Genomic DNA, 15,273 nt, shown 5'->3' on the forward strand with positions numbered 1-15,273 from the left:
GTTGAATTCAATAGAGTCTAATGATGACCATGAAACCATTGCCGATTGTCATAAAAACCCATCTGCTTCATTAATGTCCTTTAGGGAAGGAAATCTGCCGTCCTTACCTGGTCTACATGTGACTCCAGACCCACAGCAATGTGGTTGACCTTTAAATTTTTTTTATTCATTTACGGTACGTGGGCGTCGTTGGCTAGGCCACCATTTATTGCCCATCCCTAATTGCCCTTGAGAAGGTGGTGGTGAGCTACCTTCTTCAACTGCTGCAGTCCATGTGGTGTAGGTACACCCACAGTGCTGTTAAGGGAGGGAGTTCCAGGATTTTGACCCAGCGACAGTGAAGAAACAGCGATATATTTCCAAGTCAGGATGGTGAGTAGCTTGGGGGGGGAACTTCCAGGTAGTGGTGTTCCCATGTATCTGCTGCCCTTGTCCTTCTAGGTGGTAGTAGTCATGGGTTTGGAAGGTGCTGTCTAAGGAGCCTTGGTGAGTTCCTACAATGAATTTTGTAGATGGTACACACTATTGCCACTGTTCCTCGGTGGTGGAATGAGTGAATGCTTGTGGATGGGAAGCCAATCAAGCTGATTTGTCCTGGATGATGTCAAGCTTCTTGAGCGTTGCTGGACCTGTACTCATCCAGGCCAAGTGGAGAGTATTCCATCACATTCCTGACTTGTGCCTTGTAGATGATGGACAGGCTTTGGGGGGGTCAAAAGGTGAGTTACTCGCCGCAGCTTTCATAGCCTCTGGCTCTTGTAACCACAGTATTTATATGGCTAGTCCAGTTCAGTTTCTGGTCAATGGCAACGCCTAGGATGTTGATAGTGGTGGATTTGGCAATGGTAATGCCATTGAATGTCAAGGGACGATGGTTAGATTCTCTCTTGTTGGAGATGGTCATTACCTAGCACTTGTGTGGCACGAATGTTACTTCTATTTGTCAGCCCAAGCCTGGATATTGTCCAGGTCTTGCTGCATTTGGACATGGACTGCTTCAGTATCTGAGGAGTGGTGAATGGTGCTGAACATTGTGTAATCATCATCAAATGTGCTCACTTCTGACCTCATGATGGAAGGAAGGTCAGTCATTGATGAAGTAGCTGAAGATGGTTGGGCCAAGGATACTACCCTGAGCAAGTCCTGCAGGGATGTCCTGGAACTGAGCTGATTGACCTCCAACAACCATAACCATCTTCCTTTGTGTTAGGTTTGACTCCAACCAGCAGAGTATTTTCCCCGATTCCCATTTACTCCAGTTTTGCTAGGGCTCTTTGATGCCACACTCAGACAAGTGCTGCCTTGATGCCAAGGGCAGTCACTCTCACCTCACCTCTGGAATTCAACTCTTTTTTCCATGTTTGAACCAAGGCTATAATGAGGTCAGCTGCTGAGTGACCCTGGCGGAACCCAAACTGAGCCTCAGTGAGCAGGTTATTGCTAAGCAAGTGCCGCCTTACAGCACTGCTGATGACCCCTTCCATTACTTTACCGATGATCGAGAGTAGACAGATTGGGCGGTAATTGGCCAGGTTGGATTTCTCCTGCTTTTTGAGTACAGCACATACCTGGGCAGTTTTCCACATTGCCGGGTAGATGCCTGTGTTGTAGCTGTGCTGGGACAGCTTGGCTAGGGGCGCGGCAGGTCCTGGAGCAAAAGTCTTCGGTAATATTGCCTTCTGAAATGGCCTAGCAAGTCACTCAGTTGTATCAAACTGTTAAAAACAAGTCAATAAGAAAAGAAACTGGACGGACCACCTGGCATCGACCTATTCATCAAAATGATTGAAGATTGTCTCTGACAGCCCTGACACATCTCTGCATGGACCAGGCATCTGGCAGAGTTGCTGTGAGATCTCTGTCCTCTTACTCCTCATATTCCTCCCCGTTATGCTCATCTGAGGAGGATAGCAGCTCCTCCATGTCCTCGATTGGCAATTCTACTTCCCTTTACAATGCCACATTACTTCAGGCACAGCAGACAATGACGCTCCTGGACACCATCTGTGGTACGTATTGTAAAACTTCCCTAGACTGGTGGAGGTATTGGAACCACATTTTGAGCAAACCTATAGTCTGCCCTACGATTGTCATTTTTGAGAAGTGTGCAGAGTTGTGATGCTCCTCTGCAAGGCTTTGGAGATGATCTACTGGTGTCATGAGCCACGTTCTGAGGAGAAATAGCCCTTGTCACCCAGGATCTAACCCTACATTTGGCGCAGGAGCCTCAAATGGCTGTGGCAGCTGGGAGTTCTTTAAATGCATGCATCATGAGAGCTACCTGAGAAATAAGCACACAGTTGCACAATTCCTTTCGAGTGGTTACAGACAAGTTGACCGTTAATTGAAATCCCTTCCGATTTACAAATGCAGCTGGCTGTGCCCAGGAAGCTTTAAAGGCCACGTGCGCACTCAATTTACACTCTATTCTTGTGGGAATCATGCGATGGTCCTGAAGCCAACTTCTCTAGTAACCTGGCTATCAGCATCCGTTGAGAATCCAATGAATATGTTGGCCCTTCTGAACAGGAGATTTGTTACCTCTGGTTTGCCCCTGTGTTGCAGCCTGGGAAATGCCAGACATGTTCCCCCATCGAGTCTTGAAATAAGCCAAAGCTGCAGGGCTGCAGGTCTCATTGTAGGAGTGTGCTTAGGTCAGTAACTTTTTAAAATTCATTCATGGGGTGTGGATGGCGCTGGCTAGGCCAACATTTATTGCCCATCCCTAATTGCCTTTGAGAAGGTGGTGGTGAGCTGCCTTCTTGAACTGTGACAAACCTACCTCACCAGCAAACTTTTGCTGGCTCTGTTTGCGTGCCCACCTCCACCAGCCTCCATATGGAGCTACTTCACTACACACATCCTCTACACCCACTAGAAGATCAAGGGGAGTGTACCATTCTCGTACAGGATGAAAAGAGATGACTCCCCCGCCAAGGTTACATTGACACTGAAGTCAATGAAGCTATCTTGAGCTGTGCTCCTTGCCCACATCGACAAGGCCATGATTGTATGAGCAGCACATCACTTCTCACACTCGGCCAATCCACTTGGCACCATTTATGGGAAGGCCAGCAGATACTGCATGTTCAGCTATGCCACATTGCCTTGAAAATATAAATCAAGCCACAGCGTCCCATCCAATAAAGACTGACCTCTAGCACACCGCCACATTGTTGCCTATACATGTGAGATGTCCCTCAGAACCCTTCATTCAGCAACGACTGCCAAACTCACCCTCCCTAACAGCACTGTGGGTGTACCTACACCACGTGGGCTGCAGTGGTTCAAGGCGGCCACTGACCACCACCTTCTCATGGGTAATTAGAGATGGGCAATAAATGCTGGCCTAGCCAGCGATGCCCACAGCCTGTGAAAGAATCTTTTTTTTTTAAATGAGTGTGCATATGCTATCCTGAGGAGGATGTCACAACAAATACACATAATGCACACAATAGTGAATGAACACACCAAGATCTATATATCGTATTTTTAATTCTTTCATGGGATGAAGACATCATTGGCAATGCGAGCATTGTTGCCCATCCCTAATTGTCCTTGAACTGAGTGACTTGCAAGGCCATTTCAGAGGACAGTTAAGAGTTAACCACAATGCTGTGGATCTGGTGTCACTGGAAGGCCAGACCAGGTAAGGGCGGCAGATTTCCTTCCCTAAAGGTATGAGTGAACCAAGTGGGTTTTATGGCAGTCAAAGATAGTTTCATGGTCACCATTACTGAGGCTAATTTTCAATTCCAGATTTCAATTAATTGACTTCAAATTCCACCAACTGCTGTGGTGGGATTTGAACCTGTGTCTCCTAGAGGATTAGCCTGGGTCTCTGGATTACTCCAGTGATATTACCATTATGAGACTGTCTCCCCCTACATGTGCATATCATGACAGTGTTTTAGCACCCATGCCACCATTATGCCCTCAATGCTTCTAAATTTTTATTTTCTGACCACTACGCCTTGTTGCAACCCCAACAACAGCAGCTGAGGAGAAGGTAGGACACTGAGAACAAACTCTTGCTGCATGATTGCACGTTGGACATGTACTCGCCATACAGAGTCAACATTTGCATTGTGAATGCATGTTCTGCAGCTCCTGATGGCAACCACTTCATGTCTCATCGTCAGGAGCCATGCTCTTCTTATTAAATTCCATCCAGCAATTCACCCACGCCTTTTCCTCATAGCCCTGTAAATCTTTCCTCTTCAGATAATGATCCAGTTCTCTTTTTAAAATCACGATTGAATTGGCCTCCACCACATTCTCAGGTAGTGCATTCCAGAACCCAATCACATGCTGTTTAAAATATATCTTCCTCATCTCACCTTTGGTTCTTTTGATAATCATGTCAAATCTCCCTATTTACTCTGTTCAGACCCGTCATGATTTTGAATGCCTCTATCAAATCACAACCTTCTCTTCTCCAAGGAAAACAGTCCAACTGCTCCAATCAATCTAAATAACTGATGTTCCTCATCCCTAGAGCCATTCCAGAGAATCTTTTCTACATTCTCACTAATGCCTTCACATCTTTCCTAAAGTGTGATGCCTAGAACTGGATGCAGTGCTACAGATGAGGCCAAACTTGTGTTTTATACAGCCCCTATTTATAAAGCCCAGGATCCAGCATGCTTTATAACTGCGCTCTCAACCTACCCTACAACATTCAATGGTCTGTACACATATACCCCCAGGTCCCTCTGCTCCTGCACCCTCTTTAGAATTGTACCCTTTATTTTATATTGTCCCTTCACATTCTTCCTACCAAGATGAACCACCTCACACTTCTTTGCATTAAATTTCATCTGCCACTTGTCTGCTATTCCACTAACTTTTCTACGTCCTTTTGAAATTCTACACTATCCTCCTCACAAGTCACAATATTCCCAAGTTTTGTATCATCTGCAAAAAATTTTGGAATTGTGCCCTGTACGCCAAGGTCTAGGTCTATATATTATATATATATATATATATATATAGCAATCCTAACACTGATACCTGGAGAACCCAATATAAACCTTCCTCCAACCTGAAAAACATCCAATAACTCTGTTTCCAATTGGTTATCAACTTTGTATCCATTTTGCTACTCTCCTGTTTATTCCATGAGCTCTAACCAAACTCAAGTCCTCTGTGCGGGGCTTTATCAAATGCCTTTTGGAAGTCCATATACACCACATCAATTGCATAACCCTCATAAACCCTCTCTGTACCCCATCAAAAAACTCAAGCAAGCTAGTTGGTCAACAAAGTAATATATCAATCGCAATATTAAAATTGATTGATCCAGCATCAATTGCCATTTGCGGAAGAGAGTTCCAAACTTCCCCCATCATTTGTATGAAGTAGCGTTTCCTAATTTCACTCCTGGAAGGTCTGGCACTAAAGTTTTGACGATGACTCAGACTCCAGTCAGCAGAAATAGTTTCTCTCTATCTACCTTAACTGCTCCTCTTAATACTTAGAAAAGCTGGTCAAACCATCATTAAACCTTTTAACTTCCAGGGAATATACCCCTAGTTTGGTAATCTCTCTTCGTCATTGAACCCTTGGAGTCCAGATATGTATGTATGCTAGCTACGTTTGCCGAAGACACCAAGACGTGTAGGAAAGTCAGGTGTCAAGAGGAGGTAGAAATTCTGTAAAGGCACATAGGTTGAGTGAATGGGCAAAAATTTGGCAGATGGAGAATAACACTTTGGCAGGAAGAACAGAAAAGGAGTATACTATTTAAATGGAAAGAGATTGCAGAACTTGGTGATGCAGAGGGATCTGGATGTCCTGGTACATGAATCACAAAAGGTTAGCATACACATACAGCAGTAATTAGGAAGGCACATGTTGTTGTTTATTGCAACAGGAATGGATTATAAAAGTAGGGAAGTTTTACTACAGCTGTACAGGGTCTTGGCAAGGCCACATCTGGAGTAGTGTGCGCAGTTTTGGTCTCCTTATTTGAAAAAGTATATAACTGCATTAGAAGCAGCTCAGAGAAGGTTTATGCAACACAATCCTGGGATGAAGAGCTTATCTTTTGAAGAACGGTTGAACAGATTAGGCCTGTACCCAATGAAGTTTAAAAGAATGAGAGGTGATCTTATTGAAGCATGTAAGATCCTGGTGGGACTTGATAGGAAATCAAGATATCAGGAAGATATTCCCACATGGGGGAGACTAGAACTAGAGGACACAGTTTAAAAATAAGACATTTCCCTTTTCAGATGGAGATGAGGGAAAAATCTTTCTCTCTGAGTTCGCTAGTGCAGGGAATTCCCTTCCTCATGAAACAGTGGAGGTTGAATCATTGAATTTATACAAGGCCGAGTTAGATAGATATTTGATAGCCAAGGGAGTCAAGAGTTATGGGGGGCAGACAGAAAAGTGGAGTTGAGACTGCAACCAGATCAGCCATGATCTTTTCAAATGATGGAGCAGGTTCGAAGGCTGAATGGCCTACTCCTGCTCCTAAGTCCAATGCTTATGTTCCTACGTCATTAACCTTTATAAGGTATGGTGCCCAGAACTGCTCACAATAACTCCACTGTATGAGGTCTAACCAGAGCTTTGTATAGCTGAGGCAGGACTTTTACCCACTTGTATTTTAATCCTCTAGATATAAAGGCCGACATTCCGTTAGCCTTGTTGATTATTTTCTGTATTTGTTCATATTTTAATGATCTGTGTACATGGATCCCTAAATCTCTTTGAGCCTTCAACTTGTCTAGTTTTTCCCCATTTAGGAAGTACCCTGTTCTATCCTTTTATTAAATCCAAAGATGATATCTTGTTTGCCGACCTTGAAATCCATTTGTCATAGGCCAAGTACAAATGTGCAAAACTATGTAATTTTATGCTTCCATCTGAACTGCTTATAATACTGCCTAGCTTTGTGCCATCGACTTTCTAGACCAATATCTAAGCTGTGAACAATTATGGTGAATAGTTGTGCCCCCAACGCAGATCACTGACAACATTCTGGCAATAGTACTGAAGACTTGTGCTCCAGGACTTGCCATGCCCTTCACCAAGCTGTTCCAGTACAGCTACAACACTGGCATCTACATGGATATGTAGAAAATTGTAAACGTATGTCCTGTATACAAACAAAAGCAAGACAAATCCAACCCAGCCAATTACCACCGTATCAGTCTACTCTCGATAATCAGTAAAGTGATGGAAGGCTTCATCAACAGTGCTATTAAGCAGCACTTGCTTAGCAATAACCTGTTTACTAACGCCCAGTTTGGGTTCCACCAACGCCACTCAGCTCCTGAACTCATTACAGCCTTGGTTCAAACATGGGCAAAAGAGCTGAATTCAGAGGTGAGGTGAGAGTGACTTCCCTTGACATCAAGGCAGCATTTGACCGAGTGTGGCGTCAAGGAGCCCTAGCAAAACTGGAGTCAATGGAAATCGGGAACGGAAGGGAAACTCTCCACTGGTTGGAGTCATACCTCGCATAAAGGAAGATGGCTGTGGCTGTTGGAGGTCAGTCATCTCAGTTCCAGGGCATCACTGCAGGAGTTCCTCAGGGTAGAGTCCTGGACCCAACCATCTTCAGCTGCTTCATCAATGACCTTCCCTCCATCATAAGGTCAGAGGTGGGGATGTTCGCTGATGATTCCACAATGCTCAGCACCATTCGTGACTCCTCAGACACTGATGTCGTCCATGCCCAAATGCAGCAAGACCTGGATAATATCCAGGCTTGGGCTGGCAAGTGGCAAGTAACATTTGCACCACACAATTGCCAGGCAATGACCAACTTCAACAAAAGAGAATCTAACCATCGCCCCTTGACATTCAAAGGCAGTTCTATCCCTGCATCCCCCACTATCAACATGACCAGAAACTGAACTGGACCAGCCATATAAATACTGTGGCTACAAGAACAGGTCAGAGGTTAGGAATGCTGTGGTGAGTAACTCATGTCCTGACTCCCTAAAGCTGTCCATCATCTACAAGGCACAAGTCAGGAGTGTGATGGAATACTCTCCACTTGCTTGGATCAGTGCAGGTTCAACAATACTCAGGAAGCTCAACACCATCCAGGACAAAGCAGCCCACTTCATTGGCACCCCATCCACAAACATTCACTCCCTCCACCATCGACGCAGAGTGGCAGCAGTGTGTGCCATCTACAAGATGCACTGCAGGAACTTACCAAGGCTCATTAGACAGCACCTTCCAAACCCACGACCAGTACCATCTAGAAGAACAAGGGCAGCATATATACGGAAGCACCATCACCTGGAAGTTCCCATCCAAGCCACACACCATCCTGACTTGGAAATATATTGCCGTTCCTTCACCGTCATTGGGTCAAAATCCAGGAACTCCCTTCCTAACAGCACTGTAGGTGTACCTACACCACAAGGACTGCAGCAGTTCAAGGAGGCAGCTTGCCACCGCCTTCTCAAGGGCAATTAGGGATGGGCAATAAACGCTGCCCTAGCCAGCAACACCCATATCCCGTCAATAAATAAAAATATACACCAGTCATATTCTGTCAATTTGAGTACCTGCCCATTATCTCTACTATGTCTCTTGCCACTCAGTCATTCTCTTAACCAGATCAAGGAAAAGGGTCCAGAGGAGTAAATGGTTGCAGAAGAGAAGCTTGCAATATCTGACAGAGAAAAGGCAGCTCCTTTTACCCTGGAATATGGCAGGAAAAGGTAAGATTTTTACTTGAGACATCATGTCATGACAATGGGTTACAGCCCCGAATTACTTACAGGCATATTGAACTTAAGGAAGACATGTTTTTTTTTTTAAAAAGACATACAAGCAACGACACTGAGCAAAAGATGGCTGAGAATGCAAAGTAAGCACCTTCTGGAAAATTTATTTGTGGATTATACTTGACTGACTAGTCTCGAGAGAACACATAATGTCACACCTAAAAGGTGTCAAGGCCTACTTCAGATGGAGATACTTCAAAGGAAGAGATGAAATGCAAAAGACAGGACTTTAATCTCCTGTGGTTGTGGAGACAATGAAAGCTCCATTGACATCCAAACAGACATCCAAAACAACCTCCTGTTGAGTTATATCTCAGAATGTGGAAATGGTCTGAGCTAAAAGAAAACGGACTCTGGGCAAAACACATGTTTGTTTTTTCCCTTCCAGGAATATTCAAGGAAGTGGGTTAAAAAGCTAGCTGCAGACTTGATCTGTGTACGCTAGCATGCTCTGAATGTGACAGCAAAAGATGATCAACTAGGCACTCCTGCAGCTTGCAGGCAAAGGCTCTCTCTTTCTCTCTCTTCTGTTTCTGGGGGCAAGTCAGCAAGCAGCAATCATAAAGGAAATAGGACACCTTCTTCAACCAACCTGCAGAACCAAGTGTCTCCAAACCAACTGCTAAACTGCCAAAATCAGCTCTACAGGAATCACCCAGCTTAACAGCCACAACGTTTCGCCATCTACTCCTCACGGACAAGCCAAAGGATGATTTGTATATCCTTTTTTAAACTTTTATTTGGACTCAATTTCTCATTTCTGATCTGTGTGTAAGTGTCTTGCGTTTTTATTATTTTTTCGCGGGGTTTTAGTAACTAATAAAATTACTCTTTCTTTGACTCAAGAAAGCCTGGTTAAATTGGCTCCTTCTAAAACATAAATGCATTTGGACTGGGAAAAGATATCCATGGGAGGAAGGAATCCCTTTTAAAATTAATCTTGTTGCGACCAACTGAGGGGGTTGAATAAAGGAGGGGAGCCAGCTCATTCCTCCTCAACTGGGAGCATACCAAAATTGGGATTCTGTTTGTGAAGTTCACAAATTGGTGGACCTCGCCCAGGGACCAGCTGTAACAATCATAAACTCCTTCTTTGCTTCAGTGAGCAAATGTGTACACTAAATTAAATACACTGGACATGAACTTTACAACAGAAATAAAAATAACTAATCTCTTGCTTTCTTCTTCCAAATCAGCCTATCTCTGGCTTGACTGATCAGATCCTGACAATAATGCTTCAGAAAAATATGTTGGTCACACCGGGTGTCTTGGTGTCAACAGAAATGATTCAACAAATATTTGGCCCAGGTGTTCGTTCAAAGCAGAATGAGCAATTCTTCTGACTAACTCAATCTAGAAACATTTCACAATCTAACCAAGTATTACTTTCTATTGATTTGCTGAGAGAGAAAACAACTTGTTGAGGCTGGCAGATGCCCTTTGTTACATCCATCTAGAATCCCAATATCCAGCAGTAAGCAAAACATCAGCACCTAGAAAACACAACTTGAGACATGATCCTATTGAATATAAAGCCAAATAAGATAGCTTAGATGGAACCTAAAATTAAGTAATTTACCAACTGTCACGACCAGGTGAGGAGTGGTGAACTGGTTCCCCTCTATTCAATCTCCTTGGTTGGTCCCAACAAAGGTTTAAGTTTCTTTTTCAGGAGGATATGCCTTGTCCAAATAAGAATGTATGTAACTATTTAATCTGTGAGCAATAAGAAGCCAATCGAACAAGATTTCCTTGAGTCAAAGAAAGAACAAATTTATTAACCACTAAACCAGAGGGGAAAAAAAAACATGGCATCACACATACACAGCTATCAGAAATAAGATTTGTTAAGAGTCCAATAAAAAAAGTTATAAGAATACAAGGTTAAGTTTCCTGTGATTGCACTGGAAGTGTATATTTCTAAACATTGCGGCTGATTTGGATTAGCTGGTTGTGTGGATGCAGTCAGCTGTAGTAGATGTTGCAATTATTACAAGATCTCAGTTTGCTGGTAGATTTCTAGTAAAGTTGGCTTCCAAATGGGTGATACACTTGTTCTAAAGGAGGGAAGGAGAGACAGAGAGAGGGAGAGAGAAAGAGAGACCAACTTTCTGACTGTTTCCTCTGCTGAAAACTTTCTTGCAATCTTTGGCTGGAAATTTTACCCTGAAATACAGAAATACATTTCCAAGGGGTTTTGGTTGAGCTTGTCTGTGGCAGCCACTGTTTCAATATCCAGCATTTTGCATTTTAATGTCTCTTCCATAGACAGCGACAAGTTTCAATGGGTCACTGAATTATAGAGAAATGTCTTTCTCTTCACATTCCCCTTGGTGATTTATTTTTCACCTTCACCTTGGAAGGTGGCCTTGCATTTTTAAGTAACTTGTTCTATCTCATTTCAAATCGCAAAATTCCCAGTCAGTTGAAAGTTTGAAAAGTCATATTTTCAAAAATAAAGGGGCATAGCTTCGTGACAGAACACATTAAACGTATCCATACGATGATCTTTTTGTTCTAGCTGCCAATCCTTGTGATAGGGATCTGGTATTGAGTTTCAGTTCTTCCACATGCAAGTTGCTTAGCAGTTGGGTTGTGTCCCACCTTATTTCCAATTTTAATTGTGTAATTTTTTCCTACTGTTAATGATCTGTCAGTGGAAGGGCAGAAAGGGGGACACGCATATGAAAAGGAGAGAGACGTGGGAGACAGAAATGAAAGATGAGAGTAGAGACAGAAGTAGGGATTAAGCAGAAGGCTCAGACTGGAGTGGGAACAAGGAATTGAAGTTTGGGGAGTTGTAGAAATTTGAGGCATATCATGGCCATTTGCCTGCCCAATCGAACTTAGCTATATGCGATCAACTGTTGGCCAGGTTTCCTGACAAGTAGCATTCAAGGACAGAGCAAAGGTTCAGGATAGCACATTAATTAATATAGTGTTTATCTGCAAAAGAGTGACGTTGCTCCATTCATTAATATGTGTCCTTGGAGAGTCTCTGCTAACCTTCTTACTCACTTTGCTCATTAACTCACCCAATGATAAATACATCGCATTTTTTGGTTTAAAATTTAATTTTCCAGCCTGATATGTCCTGATTGAACCTTTAGTGATTTGTTTATCTTTGTCCCCAGATTGCTCCGCAACATCATTTAGTTTCTCATTTTCCAAGTAACATATGGGTTCAGATCTTCCGGTCTCTGGATCTTCACAGACTGGACATATCCCGCCAAATGCATTTTGGGACCCTGCAGAAGTCCCAACATGCTGACTCCACAGGAACTGCCTGGGAAGTCTGAACTTCCAATGGACAATTTCCCTGCTCCCCAGGACCTCTAAAAATGTGTCTGACTCAGAGTTGGAGACTTAGGATGGTTACGACGTTCATACCTGGATAGTTGCCCAGGAAATGTTAGGCAGGGATATCCTAATCTAATTCGTGGGTTACTAAACAACAGACACACCTGACTTCCACCCTAGATACCCCATCCTGACCTCCCAACACAATCAGACTCGCCTCCACACCCGACTAACCCCCTGACCCCCAACTAAACCTGACTATCCCGAACGCAAGTACAGGCTGGCCCACCCTACAAACCTGCCCTGTCACTCACGCACTGACTCAGCCACACACCCACCCAAAAGCTTGGGGACCTTTAACCACTAACCGTAATACTGTAGCTCGTGCCGTAAAAAGGGGGTGTGGCTTCTGCGCAGATTCTCTTTGCTGCTCTCTGCAAGAATTCCTGCACTAAGGGTATTCCCCAGGATCCTCATCGGAAGTCGCATACAAGGAAGTGGGTAGTTTTCTGTCTGTCCAGAGCCAGACACAGGGGTTCCGACTCTGATTGTAATTTTTGGTCCATGATCTCCTTATTTTTCTCACCAATTCTCCTACCTCACAATTATCTGTTTTTACTATCTAGGTCACGATGTCAACTGCAGATTGCAACTGTCAAGATCAAGGATTTTTTTTTCATCCATTTAACTTATGACATGAGCTTCTAAATCCATGAGAGTATTTGTTCTACAAATGGATAATATAGCTGTTATCCTCTTTAGCAGAGAAAATGGACATGGACAGAGTAGAAGATGACAAGGCAGCAGGCAGACCACTGTTTCAGTCAATTCTGGAACCAAAAAATGTACTTGAACATTTTTTTAGCAAAAATTGTGCAACATATAGTATTTACCCAATATATTTAAGACAACTAATGACAGATCATCAATAGCACACTAATCTTTGACAGGCTATTCGATTTGAACACATTTGATCCTTCCTGTGCTGTACAGTAGAAGCCAATTATTAACATTTACAGTTCAACTTTTCAAATAGATACTCTGATCAGGAAATCACTTATTCCATGTTCAATCACACAAATAAACACACATTAAATAAAGATTTTACATAACGTATACCTTTCAACCAAATGGACCAGTATCTTCAGAAACAGAATCTTAATCTGTGAAAAAGAAAAAACAATTTGCTCCATTAATATTTTAAATTGAATGTTTTAGTCCCAATTCTCCCTCAACCCTGCCATCTGTTCCCCAGCTTCCGTTCGATAAGGCCACTAAAGGCCTGTAGTGAACAACTTACATCTATTCAGCCATTTTACAAGGAAAAATTCAAATTAAAAATGTTTAACTCTTCTCAAAAGAAGCCACCCAGTTCTCAGTCTTTAGTATTGACAGAGGGACAGACTCGTCCCCTTTCATGCCACAAGAGCAGATTTACAAGTCGCATCTTCAACCCAGTCTTTGCCTCCTCAAAATAATCCACGACAGTCCTCAGAAGTCATCCAGTCACGTGTCATTGAAAGAGATTGTATTGTTCTTTGTCTACAATGTTTAATCCTCTTTCACATCAGACCAAGGACCATGTACAGTTCTCAAATGAGTAAACATCAACTGCTCCTCAGACAAAATAAAAGACCTATAAAAAAACTACTTCCTATTTTGATTGCAGTATTTGATTTTACATTCAGTTGACATTGGCACTCATTCCGACTCACATTGTTCACCATTTAACCATTGCACTCACAGGCTCACTTAATGGAAGTTTTTCTCCAGCATAGGCTGATGCTTCTGTTGGTGCAGAAACCATCTTACCTGTTGCAGAGATGGTTTCAATAGATGTTTAAACCCATTTTAGAGCTATAGGTTTTACATGACCTGCTGAATTGATCATTCTGACAAGTCCCTTCATGTCCCTACGGGTATCCAGTAGAATCCATACAATCAATTGATTCCCCTTCATTGACTGAGAACAAAAGTAAGAGCCCATGGGGTCGAAGGCAATTTGGCAAATTGGATCCAGAATTGGCTGAGTGGCAGCAAGCAGAGGGTGATGGTTGAGAGGTTTTTGTGACTGGATGCCTGTGTCCAGTGGGGTTCCACAGGGGTCGGTGTTAGGTCCCTTGCTGTTTGTGGTATATATAAACAATTTAGACTTGAATGCAGGAGGGGTGATCAATAAGTTTGTGGATGACATGAAAATTGGTAGGGTGGTAAATAGTGAGGAGAATAGCCTTAGATTACAGGAGGATGTAGACAGGCTGATCAGATGGGCTGATCAGCGGCAAATGGAATTTAATCCGGATGTGTGAGGTGATGCATTTGGGCAGGACAAACAAGGCACAGGAATACACAATGAATGGTAGGACCCTGGGAAGTACCGAGGGTCAGAGGGACCTTGGTGTGAACGTCCACCGGTCCCTTAAGGTAGCGGGACAGGTAGATAAGGTGGTTAAGAAGGCATATGGGATACTTGCCTTTATTAGCTGAGGTATAGAATATAAGAGCAGGGAGGTTTTGCTGGAACTGTATAAAACGCTGGTTAGGCCACAGCTAGAGTATTGCGTGCAGTTCTGGAATCCACATTATAGGAAGGATGTGATTGCACGAGAGAGAGTACAGAGGAGATTTACCAGGATGTTGCCTGGGCTGGAGAATTTTAGTTATGAGGAAAGATTGGATAGAATGGGGTTATTTTCCCTGGAGCGGAGGAGATTGAGGGGATACATGATTCAGGTGTATAAAATTATGAGGGGCATAGAGAGGGTAGACAGGAAGGAACTTTTCCCCTTGGTGGAGGGATCAATAGCCAGGGGGCATAGATTTAAGGTAAGTGGCAGGAGGTTTAGAGGGGATGTGAAGAAGAATTCTTTCAACCAGAGGGTGGTGGGAATCTGGAACTCACTGCCTGAAAGGGTGGTAGAGGCAGAAACCCTCATAACATTTGAGAAGTATTTGGATGTGCACTTGCAACGCCATGGCATACAAGGCTATGGGCCTAATGCTGGAACATGGGATTAGAATAGTTAGGTACTCGTTTGACCTGTGCAGACTCAAAGGGCCATTTTCTGTGCTGTAGACCTCTCTGACTATGACTAAATGGGGTGAGAGTAAGCAGTCCAGCCTCAGCCAGTCAGCTGCTTAAAAAAAAATCATGGCTGCCTCAAAAAACAAGGTGGTCCACATTTATAGTATCTAAGGCACAGGATGAAGCTCT

The 15,273-nt window shown here is 43.3% G+C and overlaps 1 protein-coding gene across 3 annotated transcripts in view; it reads right to left on the bottom strand.

Moving 5' to 3' along the window:
• The window catches only part of tjap1 (tight junction associated protein 1 (peripheral)), a 305,890-nt gene that overhangs the window by 163,073 nt on the left and 127,544 nt on the right, over positions 1 to 15,273 (bottom strand). For 2 of the 3 annotated variants that reach the window (XM_078542797.1, XM_078542799.1), the window contains exon 3: positions 13,179 to 13,222. The exons of the other annotated variant lie outside the window; for it this stretch is intronic. The gene's annotated coding sequence lies outside the window, so the exon portion shown is untranslated. The remainder of the gene's footprint in view (positions 1 to 13,178; positions 13,223 to 15,273) is intronic. 3 annotated transcript variants of the gene reach the window in all.

Source organism: Cetorhinus maximus, chromosome 5 (assembly GCF_964194155.1).
Source record: "Cetorhinus maximus chromosome 5, sCetMax3.hap1.1, whole genome shotgun sequence".
Lineage (NCBI taxonomy): Eukaryota > Metazoa > Chordata > Chondrichthyes > Lamniformes > Cetorhinidae > Cetorhinus > Cetorhinus maximus.